Source organism: Pipistrellus kuhlii, unplaced genomic scaffold, assembly GCF_014108245.1.
Source record: "Pipistrellus kuhlii isolate mPipKuh1 unplaced genomic scaffold, mPipKuh1.p scaffold_m20_p_15, whole genome shotgun sequence".
In the NCBI taxonomy this organism is placed as follows: domain Eukaryota; kingdom Metazoa; phylum Chordata; class Mammalia; order Chiroptera; family Vespertilionidae; genus Pipistrellus; species Pipistrellus kuhlii.
This window is the reverse complement of record NW_023425460.1, coordinates 41310685-41331068: the sequence shown is the minus strand read 5'-3', so window position 1 is coordinate 41331068 and position 20384 is coordinate 41310685.

Below are 20384 nucleotides of genomic sequence, written 5' to 3'. Positions count from 1 at the left end.
CGCCCAGAGGCCAGTCATTACCGATGCAGGAGAGGAAGGTGTCAGGGATCAGAATGTCATCTGGAAGCTCCGGGGGAAAGCTCAGTGGGGGGAGAGATGGTGAGGACCCCTTTACTGAACATGCCCCATCCTCCTGCTACTCCTGTGTAAGGGTTGCTTCCCCCAGGGGGCGGGACCAGGGGAGGTGGGCAGCACAGAGGCCCACAAAAATGTCCTACCCATGTCTCAGAGTTCACTGTCCGCAAGACCCCTCTCAGCTGGGACCAGACTCTATCGTTGCTGCTCACTTAGTAATCCCCAGTGGGCCCCTGTTTGTCTGTTAAAATGCTTCATGGGAATTATTTTCTGGGCAGATGAAAAGAGAAAAATGTGCAGGTCCCTGGCCCAGCACCTGCATATTCCCGGAATTCAGTGTCTATCCATCCATTCATCCATCCATTCATCCATCCATCCATCTACCAACCCATCCATCAATCTATCCATGCATCCATCCATCTATGCATGTATGCATGCATCCACCCACCCATCCATCCATCAATCTATCCTGCATCCATTCATTGTCCATAACTTAACCAGCTTTATGTTTCTCACAGAACCCTGGAGTGTGTCTTACGTATAGAGTTGCCAAATAAAAATGTTAACAAACCTTGTACAAATCTTTCCCTTCTAAAAGATAACCCAAATAGGTATTGTTGCTTCAAGCATTGCAGTTCTGCCCAATTCTTCTCCAACTACATCCTGTCTGTGTGCCTGGAACAGCTGTCAGTGTGTGTAGTAGGAACACTAAATGTTATTTGAGCTTCTGGAAAAGGTGAAAGTAGGACAGAAAACAGGTCCATGTTTGCCAAGAAAGAGTTGGGAAGGGCATCAGTGAATTTTTGGGGGTGATGCAACTGTACTTTACCCTAATGGTGGTGTTGGATGCGGGATTGTATGTTTTTTGTCAACACTCCGAGAATGTACAAAGGAATGAACTTTAGCAAGTGGGTTATGTCAGAAAAATGGAAAAGCTTGTAAGGTAAGGTACTCCTACTATAAAGAAAAATGAAGCAGGATAAGGGAAGAGAGTGTGATGGGGTTGCACTTTGGACAGTGATAAGAAGGCGTGGGAAAGGACATCTGAGCAGAGATCTAATGTGGGAAATGGGGTGTGTCAATCTCTAGGGGGGACTTTTCAGGCCAAGGGACTCAAGGCAGAGGCCCTAGGAGATGCTGCCCAGGGTTTCAGGAGCTGTTGGCTGGAGAGTGAGAGGGGGCATCAGAGCTGCAGCCTTAAATCCCAGGAAGCACTGTAGAGTCAACGCTCAACAATCACCAGAATAAGGGAGATGCTAGGAAGGGCACAGAGAAGGCAGGCTGCCTGGAGGGCCTGTGACTCAGAGGTACTCGAGGGTTGGGTGGGACAATCAGTTGCTCCTTTGCAAGGGGTCCCAGGGAGGAGCCAGCATCCTGGGAGGACCCGGGCGAGGGGCAGTTTATCAGAAGCAGACTTGGATAAATGGTCCATTTGCAGGATAACCTCTCGGGCGCCTCTTCCCATAGCTGCATGGGGTGTGCTGTGAGCTCATTAGTCAATGCTCATGTCACTGGTCTTTAATAATTGAGCATTTCCCCATCTTTTGTGCATATTATATATGTGTTTAAATCCACCGAAAGCCATACTTCACTGCCCTGCCACAGCCCCTTCTATTAAGTCTGTTCTCAGCAGAAACCATGAGCAATCCTACAACTTGCCGTCCATCAACCCTACTGAGGTCCAACAGGTGACACAGGTGCAGTGGGTGAGGGCAGCTCCGAGGACAGTTTCTTTACCCCAGCACCAGGGACTGTGCCACCCCAAATCTAGGGGAAGGGAGAGAGTAAACCCATGCAGTGCTGTACATAGAAGCAACACCTGTTTGCTGTTTTGCTAAAGCTGGGATAAGGGGGCTTCTTTCATGAAGGATAAAAGACTAAAAATCAATGATAGGGTTGTCTGAAGGCTCCCGTTTCATCTTCTCTCAAGGAAGAAAAGCACACACAGGAATCAGTTATTCCCATCTTTCTCTATCAGATTTAGTTCAAAGTTGTCACTTGTGTTGGCAGTCAAGTGGTCTAGGCTATTTATTTGAGGGAAACTTGAAAATCCATTTGTTTATTGACTGAGTTAAGCAGGTGTAGGTAACCCTGTTTACTAGAAGAAAAAGGTCTTGTATTGTGAGAGAAGCTTCATATGAGCTAACAAGAGTTCTGATGACATAAAAAGAAAGTTAGCTGTTGGGGTGAAATAACAAAAGTGCTGTCTTAATGCCTTAGTAATCTCAGAAAACAAACACAGAAAATTATGTGAAAACGATGGTCAACAGAGAGGGGGAATCTTTCTCATAAAACTCAGAAGTGGAGAGAAATGTTCCCAGTGCCTGGAACCGGGGTGGAGATGGGGAAGCATGAGAACAATTATTCTGAATTTTTCATGTTTGTCGCCCGCAGACACGAATTCTCCGGAGGAAACTGAAGAGGAATTGGAGACTCAGCCACAAAGATGGAAGTCTGTGCGGAGGAGGAAGTGGCTGCAGGGAATCCTGGGAGTCTTAGGAAGGGTCAGTGTTTCAGACAAACCTGGGTTTTTCTGTTGCTTAAAAAACTTTCAGAAAACAAGCTATCCATGGACAAAGTTGCAAGTCAGTTCCTTTGAGATGAAGCAAAGGATCTTACAAACAAACCTCTGTAGCTTTTAATGGCAGTCATGCTTACTCTCTTGGAAGAAAACCATTTCCAAAGCTCCTCTCTAATCCTGCTTTCTCTTCTACCGCTGGCCATCCAGAGTGTTCTGGGGGCCGGCTCCCTGTTTGGCCTCAGATGGTGGCCAGTCATTGTGGCCACCATGTCAGGGGGTGGGATGTGCACAGACATTCAGCCCAGAGGGCCATCAGGACAAGCCTCAAGTGACAAGCCACTGCTGGGCCACTGACCAGAGCAAGACCTCAGATCCTCCTGAGAAGCTTTCACAATACATCCAGACCCCGACCACTCTTCCCCTCTCAGACTGCTTCCATCTTGGTCCCAGCAGCATTCGCATCTCCCATACTGTCCCCAAAGCCTCCTCACTGGTTTCCTTGCGTCCACCCTTGTCCCTTGTCATCTTTGAGCCTGTTCCTTACACAGCAAACCAGAGTGGCTCCCTTACGGTGAGCCCCTTACCACTTCAAGATGTGTACATAGGTTCCCCAGAGGACATGTATGACAGTGCTCAGAGCTCCAGTATTCAGAAGGGCCTGAGAGAGCCTACTAGCACCAGAATGGATAAGCACATTAGGGTCCATGCACACGATGATAGCAAGAAGAATGAGCCATCTGCAGGCATTTGCACAGCATAAATGAATCTCACAACTATAGTATTGAACAAAAGCCAGACATGGGAGAGGATATACCTCATCTCACACTCAGATGGAGCACAGAGGTAGGCCAGTGAAGTCTATGGAGGTAGAAGGCAAGAAAGACATAACCTTTTGGTGAATCAAAGCAGCAACAGGAAGAAGGCCCGGTTAGCTCTGGAGATGCTGCAACATGGTTCTCCATCTAGTTCTGGTTTGAGACATCACCCTGAGAAGACCCAACAAGCTATACCCTTCTGATGTCTGCATGTGCAAACATTTCAATAGAGCATAAAACCTTTGCAGACCAACATTTTCACATATTTTTCTGTGGCTGCTCACATGCAATGGACATAGAATATTTGGTGCAAATTTTGAGTACTGTGGACCTGTGTATGTGAAACAATTACTTGTTAAATTTGAGTGGTTTGGGTTTGTAAAGGAAAATAGATACTAATAATACAATGTATTTGCACAGTATATATAATATTTGGTGTACATGTGTGCACATGCCCTCCTGTGGTCTTAGTCTGAAGAGGAATGAAGGCTGCACCTCTCTCCTTTATAGATTCCCCCCGTCTTCTGTGTACACATCTAGCAGGGCCCCCTCCCTGGCTGAGGATGGCGGAGGGCAGGAGCCTATTGGCTAAAGATTCTGTTGAGCCTATGGACGCCTAGGCCTTGGGCCACAGAACTGAATGTGACTGTATTTTATTTATTTTTGTATTCCACTTGGTCCTTCTTTCTCTGGGGACCAGGAGTCAAGGTCTGCTTTTCCTAAAGATCTGTTTTATTTGGGGAGATGGGCCAAGATGGTGTAAACAAAGGAATTTCAATGACCAAGTTCAAAACACAAAGCTAAAATAGTCACCACCCAGTCAATGTCCCCTACCAGCCTTCTCCAATGTGAGAGTCTGTGCCCCGAGGTCCAGCCATGACCCCAGGAAGTGGGCTCTTTCCGAACAAAGGAGCAGGACGGGGGATGAGACTGGAGAAGATGGCTCCCACCAGCGGTGGGATGAGTGACGAGAGAGGGCCCAGCGTTATCAACACCATTAAGCCGTGCATGGCATTCAGGAGCAGACTTCAGGGCTGCGAGCTCATTTCTGAGAAAAAGCTGTGCTTGCAGGATTGTGACAGCTCCTTCCCCCTCCTTCCCAGCAGTGAAAACAATGATTCTTCACATTAGTCGGCCTCACTACAGACCCTCATCCATCTCCATCCAAATGGCCTGAGATGAACACTGTCCAAAGAGTGCCTCTAAAAGCCTCCCTCAGCACAACGTGCAATGTCAGGAGTGGCTCCTTCTTCCTGTCGGAGGTCAAGGCCCGGTGTCTGCGGAATTACAGCCGCCCCCACCCCCAGGCCTGAGCTGTGGCCTCTGCCTACTCGCCTGCTGGCCCTGCTGTGCGTGAGATCTTCCTGTCCTCTCTCAGCCTTTTCCAGGTCCAATTCCTCTCCCTGCCCGGCGGCTAACGACCACCCTTTATTCATTTCCATGGCACTCTTGGTCTCCTCAGAGCTTCTGCATTTGACCTTTCTCGGTTTTCAGCGTCTTGTCAAATGGTTTTGGTGGAGAAAAGTGCACTTTATCGGGCTTGCTATAGAATAAAATCTGGGATGTATGAAGTTGGTTTTCTAATTGTGCTTCCTCCTTTTCCCTACCTTATGAGCTGCTGAATTCAAGTCAAGCACGTGCGTGTACGTGTGTGTGTGTGTGTGTGTGTGTGTGTGTGATCTCAGGCTCCCCTTCCCTTCCTCCCTCCCTTCATCCTCATGCTCTTTCTGCTGCTGGGGGCAAGAGGATGATGGATGGAGGACCTGCAACTATGATGGGCAGGTAGTCATGTCTCTAGGCTTCCTAGGGTCTAATGTATTATCACAACCCAAACAGGATCTCATTTTGATGATATCTTGTAAAAATAGCTTGTAAAAATTTAATCTAAAATTGCATCTGTAAGCTAGATTAAAATAATGAAAGGTAACATTGTTGAATTTAAACCAATAACAACAGGGATGGTAAGATAGATGTATTAGCTTCCTGTGGCTGCTGTAAGAAATTACCCTAAATTTCTTACCCTAAAATGAGGGGCCTAAAATAGCAGAACTGTTTGGGGTTTTTGTTTGTTTGTTTGTTTTTGTTTTATAGATTGTGAGGCCGAAAGTTCAAAATAAGTCTTAAAGAGTGAAATCAAGTCTCTGGTAGGGCTGGTTCCTTCTTCCAGTTTCTTGTGGCAAATGGCATTGCTTAGCTTGTAGCTCCACCCCTCAATCTTTGCTTCTGTTGTCACGTTGCTGTCTCTCATTCTGAAGTCAAACCTCCCTCTGCTTTATTCCCATAAGGACATTTGTGATTACTTTTAGGCCCCATATCTGCAAAGTCTCTTTTGCTACATATGTCCAGGTATCGGGGTTAGGACATGGGTATCTTGGGGCAGGAGTGAGGGGTATTTAGCCTGCCACAATGGGGAACATTTTCAGCTTAGGTCCCACTCAGGAAGTGGTCCTTCCTGCCCAAGGGGTGACAGCACATGTGCCTTTGCCTCAGCGCCCAGGGAGAATCTGGACCTGGTCCGAGGGCCAGCAGACAAGGGAGTGAGCAGCAGGGCCATTCCGTGAACCTGAACCATTTCCTAGGGAAGCATATAACAGGACCAGCCAGTATCTATCTATCTATCTTTCTTTCTATCTTTCTTTCTATCTTTCTTCTTCCTTTTTCTTCTTCTTTCTTCTTGTCTTTTCTCCCTTCCTTCCTTCCCTTCCCTTCACTTCCCTTCCCTGTCCCCTTCCCTTCACTGACCTTACCTTAACTTCCATTGCTTTCTTTATGGTTCTTTCTTTCTTTCTTTCTTTCTTTCTTTCTTTCTTTCTTTCTTTCTTTCTTTCTTTCTTGCAGAGCATTTTGGAGGAAAAGTATTAGTCACCAAAACAAGTGATAATCCAAATATAGGTACAGAAGAACAAGAAGATTTTGGTAGACACTGATGGTTGCCTACCTCAAAGCCATGTCCTACTGTCTTGCTAGCATAATCCTGATCCCCCCCCCCCCCCCAAATTGCAACACGCCCTGCCCCAGGAGAAGAATCCTTAAAGCTGGAGTGTCTCACAATTTCACGTCCACCTGAACACCAGGGAGCCCTTGTTAAAGGCAAGTTCAGATGCAGTAGGTCCGGGCTGCAATTCTAACAAAGTCCCAGGTGGTGTGGATGCTCTCTTCCTTGGTTCACATCTAAGCCAATCATGGTAATCACTTGCCCTGTACCAGCACCTGGCCCAGGGTAAGCCTGTGACTCAGTCGGAGCCAATAGAAACTAAGAGAAACTGTGATGAAGGGTGAGGTTGTCTTCTGAAGATTTTCCTTCCTGATGAAAGACAAGAGCAACATCGCCACCTTCTTTCCCTTCCTGCTTTGCACACTGTCATGGGAGGAGGTGAGGCCTTGGCTGGGGCAGCATCTTGTGACCAAGATGGACACAGTGAGATAAAGCCCACCCATGGAAGATGGGGAGGAGGGAAATACCTTTGAGACTTAAAACCCCAGGACTCTCACGGCCAGGTTCTCTTGTTAAGTGAAATATAAATTCCGTATGGTTTAATCCACCGTGAGGCTGTCTATTATTTATAGCTCAATACCCTGGATTTCTAGGAGAGAATTTTAATGCTTCTCATAGCAACTTGTAATGTGACTTGACTTGATGCAAACCTAGAACACCCGGGCTAATGTCATGCTTTGTTCTTCCAGAGCTCAGAATCCGGGGAAGAGCTGAGGAAGTGACAGAGCAAGACAGAATTCAACAAAAATCTATTTGTCTGACATAAAACAGGATCCTTCAGGAAGACCCAACAAGATAGGAAGGAGGCACAGAGAATGGGAGTCCAGACACACCCTTCAGAAGGTGACTAAGCACCCCCCACTTCTACATACTGGGGGGCACCTTTAAATGACTACCTGAACCCCACTCATGGCACCTTATCGTTGAGTTACTATATGGTAACAGAGCCTATAGTTCTCATTCCTGAGCTTGTAACAGAAGCTCAACAACCCTCTCATCATCTTCATTAAATCACAAACTCAGAATTCCCTTCCAGCATAATGATACCTGAATTGGTAAAATCCTACCTGAAATAATTAGGATTCTGATACCGGCAGTGAACTGCTAAACCATTTAAGTCTCATTTCCTCTCTTACCTAACAGATCGGAAAGCCCTCCTAGTAGATATTTCGCGCATGTCCTTTTCGGCTTGCTTATTTCAGTCTGAGCACACACACCTCCTCCCACTTTCCAGATCACACGGATGCTCCCTCTGCTCCCTGCATCCCCTCAGTCAGCCACAGGATTAATTAATCCTGACTGGAACTTAAGCTACTTGAAAGAAAATCCCAGGCAAATAGACACAAATACCTATTTTTCTTGCAGAATTGTTTGTTTGAATTCCTTCATTGATCTCAGACTTAATTAGGCAATATCTTAGAAGTATACAAGCAGCTGCGATTTTATTTCAAAGCATATCTGAAAGACTGAGATTTCAAAGTCCCGAGTGGCTTCAGGAACATGATGAATCTTCTGGAGGCAAAGGGGGGAAGGAAGGAAGGAAGGAAGGAAGGAAGGAAGGAAGGAAGGAAGGAAGGAAGGAAGGAGGGAGGAAGAGAAAATAAATTCCTTTAGTTAGTTGCTATAGAATTCAAAATACATCAGACCAGTGGTCAGCAAACTCATTAGTCAACAGAGCCAAATATCAACAGTACAACAATTGAAATTTCTTTTGAGAGCCAAATTTTTAAAACTTAAACTGCTTCTAATGCCACTTCTTCAAAATAGACTCCTCCAGGCTGTGTTATTTTGTGGAAGAGGCACACTCAAGGGGCCAAAGAGCCGCATATGGCTCGAGAACTGCGGTTTGCCGACCATGGCATCAGACCATTGAAAAACACACCCTTGGGACAGTTTGTCCCACAGATTCTAGATGCTATACAGACTATCCTTTTAAGAACTAAATATTTTTTAAAATATATATATTTTTATTGATTTCAGAGAGAAAGGGAGAGGGAGAGCAAAACAGAAGCATTAATGAGTATCATTTGATCAGCCACCTCATGCACGCCACCTACTGGGGGTTGAGCCCGCAACGCAGGTATGTGCCCTGACTGGGAATAGGTCTCCTGGTTCATATGTCTTTATGGAGCCACACCAGCCAGACAATAACTAACCACCTTCTCTGGGATATGATGAAAGTGTGCCCGCAGCACTGATTAGCCACATACCTTTTAATCTAGAAGGTTTCTCATTTGTCTGACAACTCCCCTCCTTTTTCTGAGTGAGCACACTTACTGAGAGGGGCTTGCATCTCAGAGCTGTCATTCCTATCAAACACAATGCCCTCAGGGTTCATGCTCATCATTAAAGGGAAAAAAAATACTTGTTAGAGTGTTAGCCAGGCCCAGAGCTGCACCGCTAAATTAATGTTAGAGATGTATCTAGGTCATACATCTGCACATCGCATATAAACACACTAGCTGGTTACCTAGTGTTCGCAGGCCTCTAAGTGGTTAGGAGGTGGAGAATTACCATTTATTTTGGGCCCAGATGGAAAATAATGACTTCTCTTCAACACCATCATGAAATCCTTTTGCCTTTTCTCCTGAAAGTTGGCTGTCTCAAAAATATTTCCAGTAATCTTTTATAGGAGACTAAGGGACAGTAACATTCCTGTCTGTTCACTAGCGGCTCTGTATATAGGGTCTTTTGATGCCCCCCAATTTATGAACTATATCTAATTTTTATCTTCTGAGTCAAAAGAATATATTCCCTAAATTCCCTCTCCAGGCAATGAAGGTTGTTGGACACACAGCTGAAATGGTGAAGTCACAATACACCCTCCTGTGGGTAGCAATTAAGCTTCACTGAAAAAAAGAATTTAGTATTTTGGTGACGGTGAATGAAGAGTATTTGATGTACGATTCAAAGGATCCGTATAAGAAAAGATAAAGAAGATGCAAGAGGAGGCTGAAAACCGCATTTCTGTCAGGACTCTATCATGCCAGTCCAAAGCAGAGAGTCTAAAATCACAGAAGGAAAACTTTCACCTTGCCAATGCCACCTTGCCAATGACGATTTGTGTGCCATTTTAAGAGCACGTGTTTCTTGGGAAGCTGGACTAACCTGATGGGTTATAAGACGGCCTTCTCAGAGCTGATTTCATAAGATTCTGAGGCATCGCAACCCAGGGACACATGACTGCATGGCCAACCAGTGAGAGTTCAGAGCCGGTCTTTCCTGAGGTGGCTCTTCACTAGACAGATGAGGAAACTGAGGAAAACAAGTCACCTAACTAGTCCTGTGGACACACTGGAACTGAAAACTGCTGTGTCTTCATTCCTGTTGTGGAATCTGTGCAAAGAAAGGACTCCGAGCGTAGACAGCATTTTGACAGCAACACCAGAGTTCTCTGAAATAAGCTGAATGCCTCTCATAGCAACTTGTCATGAGATTTGACTCAATGCAAACCTGCAGCACCCATGCCAACCCATGCTTTCTTCCCTGTGTGTTTAAAATCGCTAAGCAATGGTGCAAGACGGAATCCAGCTTAGTCAGGGTGCAGGGAGAGCAGAGGGGGGTGGGGTTCTGGGCTTGATCCAAGTTCAGTGGTGACCTGGGACAGCGAGTGCCTGCAAGGGCCCTGGCCACTGATGACTTCTGCACTGAGCTTTCATGATCATCCCAACGCCAGTCTCAGGATCTGTAAACCCCTGCAAAGTCAGGAACTGACACGATGATCACATCAAGATGTAACGTGTAATTGCATAGTCACTTTTGATTAGATCATCAGCACTTTTATGACCCAACCATGTGACATGACTAGGTCTGAAGGCAGCCCCTGGACTCCCACCGTGATTGTATGACTAGCGAGGCTGACTCCTGGGCACTGTGGGTCAGGGGTATCTGAAGGCCTGAGACTGTCTGCAGCAGGGCAGAGAAGCAGCTAGCTCCTTCTCTCTACATGGAGAACCATGCTCCTTCCAGAAGATCAGATGCTCATCGGAAAAGGGGAAATGTTCCTTCTATTAAAATATTCCCGGCATTAGACAGTATGGTAAGAGAATGGTAGTGGAGTTCCTGACATCATTTTTTCTTGCTGTTGTCTGAAGGTTGTCTGCTAACTGCCAGCAGGTTCAGGGTAGAAGGGGAGAGAGGGGTTGCATGCTGTGGCTGAATCTTTCCCTTAATTTCCTCGAGGGCTTAGGCAGGTGAAAGCTCTAAGCCCTAGTTTTCTTATCTGTAAACTAGGGCTTCCAATTTGCCCCTCCTGTGGGTCGTAGGAAGATTAAAGCACATGCATACTGCCTAGAGCGCAGGTGCCATGAGCTATCTGGACTTTCAAGGCATAGTTCAAAACACGATCATCTTTAAGCACTGGACTCCTTTGCTACCAATTAATTTTAAGGACAAATGGAAATGCAGCTGAACAACCATGCATACCTATCAGGAGAACCGAATCCCCTCCTCCGTCCCTAAACTGCCTTATGAGACCAGAATCAGAAAAAAACTCCAACTGACAGAATGGAAACAGTAATACTTGAACTCATCACACTATGTGCAATAATTACGCAGCTGAGAGGCACCCTGGGCCAATTCATGGCCCACTGCTGCAGTGATGCCACCGTCAGGGGAAGCTGAGGGCCAAGGTCAGCCCGCACAGTGCGTGGGCACTTGCCCAGGTGGAGGCTGGAGGAATGGGCTTCCCTCTGAGGGTCTGTTTAGGCCATTTGGGTGCCACCATGAAGAACAGGTCTAAGGAAAAAGAACTGGGCTCTTACATAGAGTTCCCCACGCTTGTTTGTTGAATTAACTGGCGTCTCACTGGAAACACAGGTGTTTCCATTGGAAACACCCAGAAGATCATGCTTATTCTGAGCAAGGCTAGGAAACTTCATTCTGGTCTGGTGTGTGTGTGTGTGTGTGTGTGTGTGTGTGTGTGTGTTTTAAATCCTCACCCAAGGATATTTTTTCCATTGATCTTTAGAGAAAGAGTGAGAGGGAGGGAGGAGGTGGAGAGAAGGAGAGGGAGGGAGGGAGGGAGGGAGAGAGAGAGAGAGAGAAAGAGAGAGATGTGAGAGAGACACATCGACTGGTTGCCTCCCACATGAACCCCTCTGGGGCCAGGGACAGAACCTGCAACTGAGGTAGGTGCCCTTGACCCAGAACAGAATCCACAACCTTCTACCCACGGACAGACGCTTTATGGAATAAATGGCCAGGGAATGTTCCAGCCTTTCCCAAGCCAATTTGGCTTCCGCCCGCCCATTGCCCATTACCACAGGTATGCTACATCGTCATTTCCATTCAAACATTTGTTTTCAAATGTCCCTCACTCTTGCAAAGCCTGCTAGGGCAGTGGTCGGCAAACTCATTAGTCAACAGAGCCAAATATCAACAGTACAACGATTGAAATGTCTTTTGAGATCCAAAATTTTAAAACTTAAACTTCTAACGCCACTTCTTCAAAATAGACTCGCCCAGGCCTTGGTATTTTGTGGAAGAGCCACACTCAAGGGGCCAAAGAGCCGCATGTGAATTTGCTGACCATGGCGCTAGGGGATCTCGATGAATAAAAACACAGGCACAGGTATCATCCCCCTACCCAAGTCCACCACTCAGACCCTGCCCAACGGGGCCAGCCACTCACCCAAAGGCCACTGTGGGGTCACAGGCTCGCCCACTGTCCGGCCGAGTGGACCTGTGGTCAGTCAATGTGCTGGAACACACGAAGGACACAGAGCCAGGGCCCAGCACTGCATCCGAGCCGCGGCTCACCTCACTCTGATTGACTGATTCCTAACAGAAGTTCTGGAAGTCGGTTGCCAGCCCAGCCCAGCATCCTCTGAGCACGTGTTGGGAATGAAATCCTCCCGACCCATTCTGGATTCGCCCAATCAGATGCCCCAGGAGGAGCCTGGGAGGGAATTGGTTTAACAAGCTCTCCAGGTGGCTGTGGTCTGCTGGCAAGCTCCAGAGCCCCAGGATGGAAAACAAAGGTTGTTTCCCCGCCCTCAGTGAACGCGTACATATTTACCTCCCAGGGCTGAGAAGTTTCTGTATTCAGTGAGAGGGAGGGAAAAATCTCAGCCCCCTCATTGGCACATGACAGACGCTACTACAAAGCACTCTTGGCGTGAAGTCATCAGAAGGAGAGATTCGGAACCTGATCATTGGGAAAGAAAGGCAGCGTTGTCACTTAACTACTGTGTGCATTAATCTCCATAAGGCGTAGTCAAGTGGATTAAGTCTTTTTTTTTTTTTTTTTTACACAAATTAGGGCCTAACTGCACTGTAATGCTCTTCAAGGTACCGCTGCTGAATAGCCTGAGTTTCCATGTACATAATGCAATTTGACTTTGCAGCTCAAACTCTGCACAGCCAGTCTCTTAGGACAGTTGCCCAAGGGGTGAACAGAATGTTCTATACCTCATGCTCATTTATAACAAATCCCCCATTCTTAATTTGCTACATATATGTAAATATATTCTTACACACACACTTTCTACCCTTACAAGTGTCTATGTAAATAAGGATATTAGATGTCCGAATAAATACGAGAGAGAGAGAGAGAGAGAGAGAGAGAGAGAGAGAGAGAGAGAGAGAGAGAAAGAGAGAGAGAGGGAGGAGAGAGAAGAGGAGAGAGGAAGAGAGAGAGATGGAGGTTGTGGAATTCATTATATAGTCACACAAACATAGAAAGGAAAATCATATTGTACGATGCCATGTCCTCTAATAATCCTCACATTGGTTTAGAAAACCCCACAGAACATTCTTAAATGAGCAGGAATTGGAAGTGCATGACGGATGCATCCCTCAGAGCATTTCCATCTCTTCCACTTGATTAAAAATTTCTAGTTCCTCTTCACTGAATTGTTTGGAGTTTTTGAGCAGCCTCTGCCCTGATTAAAACAAATTAGCATCAAAGATCCCCTGTTGAATGAGAAATCATTAATTGAGAAACATGCAATGCTCCTTAATTACCTTTCGAACAGCAAGAGAACAAACAAGCCTTGGGTCCAGAGGGGCCGCCTGCTCTGCATTGTGGACTCATCGCTGTAGCTGCTGGAACAGAGCTCAGGCTGCAAACACTGTGAGGGACTATCAGTGCAAGCTCCAGTGAACACACCATAGATGGTTTATCTAAAAGAAAAAGCACTCCATGATGTCTAATGGGGAGAGAAAGAGAGAGAGAGAAAGAGAGAGAGAAGTTTTAGTTTATGATTTTGTTGAGAGCTTTAGAAATGTCTCGCCTATGCCAATATTGATCAAGCTGTTCTTTCTAACACCAGTTTTAGTGTTTTGTGTAACATACTTCACTTAGGTAATAATCTGATAAAATTTCACATGCCTGGGTACAGCTGAGTAATGTTATCATTTAACAGTGGGACAGAAACCACCAAAGGGTTAGGCTTCAGAAATTCAGCCACGAATGGAAATTCAGACCATGATATGGCACTCTGGTCATTCATTTCTGTATACACCCAGACAGTAGTTACGAGAGCTTCTGCAGGTCCAAGAGATAGGATGCATCCCTCTGCCTGTGAAATCTAGAAAGCACGGAAGACGGGAGTATCTTTAGGAAATCAAATTGTTAGCGATGTCATGACAATCCAAAGAATATTACCGAAGGCAGATGCACAGCTCTACATGGACAGCCTTTTGATAGCGCCAGTGGTAGCAGCTGGTACTTCTCACGAGCATCCTGAAAGGAAGCAGTGTTCTCATTTTTTTTTCTCTTCTATACAAGGTAAATAAAACATGGCGAGGCTCAGTCTCTCATTAAAGGATAGAATCTGGGTTTATTTTAGTAGTTTCCAGGCCTCCACTTTAACCACTAAACCATGTGTTCTTTTCTCTAAAAATTGATTTTAGAGAGATGAAGGGAGGAAGAGAGAGCAAGGAGAGAAACATTGATTTGTTATTCCACTTACTGATGGATTTGTTGATTTATTCTTGCCTGTGCCCTGATTGGTGTATCTAACCCAGTGGCCACTCTGTTGACTAATGAGTTTGCTGACCAGTGCCTTAGGGAAAAACACTTAAAAACCATTTTAATAATGTACTAATGTCTTTAACCTGAAGTCAAAACTTCTGGGTAAGGGTAATGCCTTACAGCAGTGGTCGGCAAACTCATTAGTCAACGGAGAGGCAAACCTCGGCTTGTGAGCCGCATATGGCTTGAGAGCTGCAGTTTGCCAACCACCGCTCTAACCAACTGAGCTACCTGGCCAGGGCTAGGTGATGTATTCTTTTAAATAATTTCAGAATTGATTCAACTACCTCTCTGTCCTTGAATAGTTTTGGTTCACTGTTTAATTTATAGACTGGTTCATATAACATAAAGCCCCAAATGTCTCAAATGCTACAATTTCAGATTGATGTTAATGTGGTTGAGACCTTATTTTGGAAAACTGTACGTATTTAATTTTTAGTGACATGAGTAACTTGTTTTAGAGTAGAATAAAGTCTATACCAACAGTCATAGTAGACTTCACACTTAAAAATAAATCCTCACCTGAAGATATATTTATTGATTTTAGAGAGAAAGGAAGGAAAAGAAAGATGGAGAGTGAGAGAGAAACATTAATCAATTGTCTCAACTGGGGATTGAACCTGCAACCTAGGTATGCCTTGATCAAGAATTGAATCTGAAACCTTTTTGGTGCATGGGATGATGTTCTAAACAACAGAACCAACAGGCCAGGGCCAGGCTAGACTTTAAACTTTGTAGACATTATTAATCATTACACTTACCTTATATTCCACTATGACGATAAACCTGACATTGCCATAATCTTTGCAAATATTGTTAATAATCCCTTACAGACTACATTGTGGGGGCAATTATCAAGACTACATGAAGAATATCTACACAGAGAAATATGCACCAGAGAAGGAGAAAGGCTATCACTGATGCAGAATGGAAGGATATAAACATGGTTATAATATTTTGAAACACCCTAAATTTTGTGTGTTTGTTTGTTTTTTTCCCAGAGGCATCTGCTTTCTTAGAATATTCACTTCAGGACAAAGTAATTCCCAATTCCTGAATGCACAAAACCTAAGTGTCTCATACATACTATCAAAAGAAGAATTACTGATAAAAAGTCTGCCACACAAGTCATCTTCTGGATAGTGTGTAGGACAGTGGTCGGCAAGCTCATTAGTCCACAGAGCCAAATATCAAGAGTACAACAATTGAAATTTCTTTTGAGAGCCAAATTTTTAAAACTTAAACTTCTTCTATCACCACTTCTTCAAAATAGATTCACTTAGGCCATGGTATTTGTGGAAGAGCCACACTCAAGGGGCCAAAGAGCCGCATGTGGCTCTCGAGCCGCAGTTTGCTGACCACTGGTGTGGAAGGAATGTCATGTCACCAAGGCACTGTGTGTTTTGTATGACAGCACAAACAAGACACCCTTCTATGTTCTTACAACTTCTCGCCTGTGAAGCTCAGCAGAGGCCCTGCCTCCTGAGAGGCAGAAGGACGCTCGGTATTAGTTCCCCTTCCAGAAGGCCGACCCCTTTATTGGCCAACATCGCCTGCGTGCTTGCATCAGGGTTCCCTTGGAGCCATCCCTTCAGAAATCAGCAAGGAGTGGATGTTGGGTACTCAGCCTTCTCCCTCTTCCAGTTCATCCCACACAAATGCCAGGAGACCATGTTCTTTTAGCCTCACAAGGTAACGAGCTCCGAATGAGCCTGGGGTTCTGCCTCTCGGCAGGGAACCGTCTCGGTAAGTAGCATGTTCTGTTTGCCATCATCTATCTGTGCTGCGGGGTGATTCATTCTGGGTGGAAACCAAATTGTTTTCAGCGGAGCTGGCGATTTTATTGGTGACCTTCCAGCCGGCCTGCCTTCTAAGTGCCACCGTCTTTCAGTCACGCTGACCTGAAGGGAAAGATCCCTGCTGCCAACGTGCAATGTCACCAGGGAACGGGGATGTGCCAGCCTTGTTTTGTGTTATGTATTTGTTTTGAAAGCGCTGGAGCAGGGAGGAGTGTACTGGCCTGCTGCGGGGATTAGATGAGCTGACCAGTCTACGAAGGCCCAGGAGAGACGCGTGATGATGGGAAAGAACATCCAACACAGTCGGTTCGGATTTGTTGCAAAATCACCGTGGGAAGCTGAGGAAGACAGCATCTGAAAGACCTAACAGACACTGCAAAGATCCTGAAAAGCACATCTCAGGTAGCACGTGTCCTCGGGGTCTATTGCAACTGAATTCTTTGGAATTCTGGCACATGGGTGCGTTTTTGTGTGACCAACACATTTCAAGGGGAAATTGGGGCTTGTGATTCCTTGAACTTAACCAAAGTAAAAGGAGAAAACTCTGGTAGTTCCCCATTTCAACAAGAGAAACTCGTCACAACACATAGGTGAGACAGGTGATCATTTTCACCCCTGGTTACTTAAAAATGGTTTGACAACCGGCCCAAGACATTAGAAAACGTTGGTGTTTGAGTTCACATTGAGACTCCGGTGGACTTATTTGAAGATATCTTGTATTTCACCTGGAAGCACAAAATGTAAGATATCTTTTGGTAAAGGGGCTACAGAAGCACAAAGAACTGTTAAAGAATGTGCTCACTAATGCTGTTTTCCTGGGTGGATTGCCGGCCCAGGAGCTTTTACCTGGCCATGAACACAGCCGGTTTAAAGCTGATCCTTAAATAGCTATCTTGCCTGTTTGAAAATTTCACCTGTGCCGACTATAAACATTGTCAAATCTTCGGATGGTGAGTAGAATACAGCATCTCTCCAGTGGTCTGAGGGCTTGGTTTTCTGTTCAATTCGGACTGCTCCATAACCAGTTCTTGCGTGGGGCAGGGTTATTTCAACAAAGGATGGGACCCTGGTAGCAGACTTGGTCAGAATTGGGAATGAGGTACAATGTAGACTAGTAAAAGCTCACCCAAAATGATAAAGTACTCTTATACTTGGAATGCAAAATAATAATACTCGCTGTGTGCTTGAGTAGGCAGGAGAAAGTAAAGCTAAACACAACTTGGATGCTCTGGCCTATGCCGGGTACCAAGTAGGAAACCCCATGAGACTTTGGAGAGGGAGTTGTATGTTTGTTGGAAAAAGCCGGGGGTCAGAGCTGAAAGCAGCCTGCCCCTCACTTCGGCCACTCCCAGACGACTTCTATAAAGGAACCTCTTCAGGGTAGAGAAAAATCAGTTTTGAGCTAAAATCTTCAACTCTCCCAGTTGCCACCAATCCACCATAAAAAAGCTGAAGGGATCCAGTCGGCATGGCTCAGTGTTTGAGCATTGACCCATGAACCAGGAGGTTGTGGTTTGATTCCAGTCAGGGTACATGCCCAGGTTGTGGACTTGATCCCCAGTAAGGGGCGTGCAGGAGGCAGCTGATCAAGAATTCTTATCATTGATGTTTCTCTTTCTCCCCTCATCTCTCTTAAATAAAAATATATATTAAATTTTAAAAAACCTGAAGAGGAATGTAGACATGGCTTAGGTGGTCAGAGAAGCTGCTGCTGCTTTTGTTGTTTTTCATTTTTAAATGTTTTTTACTGTTGATGGCAGATACCTTATAAGCAAAAGGGGCTCTGAGATTCGACTCTAAGCTCTCTCCCCTTAGGGCACATGCTCATCTGGGCCCCTCCCAAAGCTTCTTTTTCTTTTCTGAAGCTTCTGGAAGATGCCAGCCACGTTGGGCATGTCTCAGGGCTGCGTGAGCTTCTTGGTCCCGCCTCTTCCCTGGCCTGACTCTGGGAGGTGAGATGGAGGGCGCCTGGGAGGAGATGCCCGTTCCATCTACGTCTACACAGGGCTAGCCTCTGGTTTGGGCCTCGGGTTAGGAGGCAGAGAGCTGGCCTGAGGCCCTGAGGCCAATCAGGGTCCCTTGGGCCTTCAGGGCAGAAAGAGAAGCGCTGGGTTTCCCAGGCCGCTCCCTCTCAGTGACCCCAGAGAAGGCCCAGCGGAGCAGTGGTTCTGACAGGAGGCTGGGACGCAGGTGGCAGCATGGGTCTCACTCCAAAGCATGCAAAGAACAAGCAGGCTATTCTAGAACATTCCTCAGCTCTGCCACAGCTCACCGGTCCCAGCAAGGGGACTTTTATGGGACGTAAGAACACATTATGCAAACACAACACACAGGGTTGGAGCAGAGACCTGCGGTGGTAGCTGGTGTCTGCCCCTCAGGCTGTGAGAACTTCTTCCATCCCAAGACCATCCGAGTGTGGGATACGCTGTGCCAAGAGTCACGTAGAAAAAGCCAATGGAAACCAGTAGTGAAGAGGGAAAGGGAGAAAATGTATTTTCAATAAACAAATTGTACAAATAAGTCTTAGAAGGTGGGCCGAGGAGGGAAGGCTTTACCAGGTGTTGAGTGCTTTTTCCTGTACGATCTTGAGAAGGGAAAATAAATAAACAAATAAAAATGACAAAACTGCATTTGGCAGTGGGGGTTGGGAGATCCAGTTTTTATTCCAGTAATTAAACTCCTGATCAATAGCACACAGTATCATAAAATTTGCTTTGGAAAGCAGGTTTGAACTTTACACAGTCTGTTATAACACTGGCATGCACTCCTGAATACATGTACACGGATATGGTACTAATTCTCCATTTAAAAAAAAAATCTGAGAAAACTGAAAGGTGAAACGTACACTCTACTGAAGACAGTGCTGTAACACCAACCAGATGGCTTATATTCCTTGGGAAAATATTTAAAGCCTTTTGAAGGAGAGCGATAACTTCATTACTCAGAGAAAGTCTTCTAACTGGTGAGGAGAGCAGCCTTTGGCCCAGGGCGGCAGTTCCCTCGTTTGATTAATCGTCAGAATCCTGAGGTGCTTATTAAGCGTATTAATCTCCAGGGTCCAAGCCGGTCCTCCCGGATCTGAATCTCTAGAGAAAACGTAAGCATCTGCACCCGCCCAGGCAGTTCTTATGATCCAAGTCCACACCCATCCGAGTAAAACGGAAGTTCATCTTTAAAAAAATGTATGTGTGTAGAAGTGATTCCTTTGACCAGTTTTAATTTTTAAAACCTTACAAATCCTAGAGTCAATAAAAAGAAAAAGATGTACCATGTGTAACAACCCAATGTAAGGATTAATCTGGTTTTGCCTAATTTTAAAGTGAAAATGCCAACTGATGTTCCTGTCTGTCGTCAGGGGTCATTTAAAAAATACTTTATTAAAGCAGTAGATATTTAGAAAGAGTCAAGTCCTCCATTGACCCAAATAGCAAAGTAGTCGTTGAGAAATCTCTACCTTAGAAATACTGTAAGAACTTAAGATTTTCGTGACATCTTCATGTGCCAAAACCTACCTGGCTCTTCTCTATGGAGAAGAGTTGAATGGAAAATAAATAAATAAAGAGATGGGTTCATAAAACAAGGGGTAGGACAAGAGTGGCCTGGTGGTCCCCAGACTGTTCAGGGCCGCTGTACTGCTTCGCTGTGGGGCTTTGATCTGCTCTCTCCCAGGCTCATCCCTCCCTTCACAGGTGAAATGTCTGACGCTTCAAAATGTAAATCTTGCCCAGCACCACCCAGCTCAAAGCAGGTACAACACCCGTTCCAGGCCCATCCCCCAGCCTGCACTCTAAGTGACCTGCAGTGACAATAGCCATTGTCATAGCCTTATTGGAACCAAGGAAAATGCGATGTACGGTAAGTATCCATTACTCATCGGAATACATCGTGTTTCAAGTTCTCCTAGTGAACATGGTACAATAGTATATGGCATACATTTTCCTTCTATGTGCATCCCTAGAATAAATTTTCATTTACAAGCAATTACAAAAATCCCAATCATCTCAATATGTATTCAATCTGCGAACATGTGCGATCTTTCCGTAAGAATTCTCTATTGTGTCCAAATAGTGTCCCCTGGTTAGTTTTTAAAACTCCATTACACTTAATCCAAAATTTTCATTCCCGGAAGAGCAATACATTCTAAAATCTAAAGACTTTTTTCAAACTCATTCTAAACGGATATATACAGAATTCCTTTAAA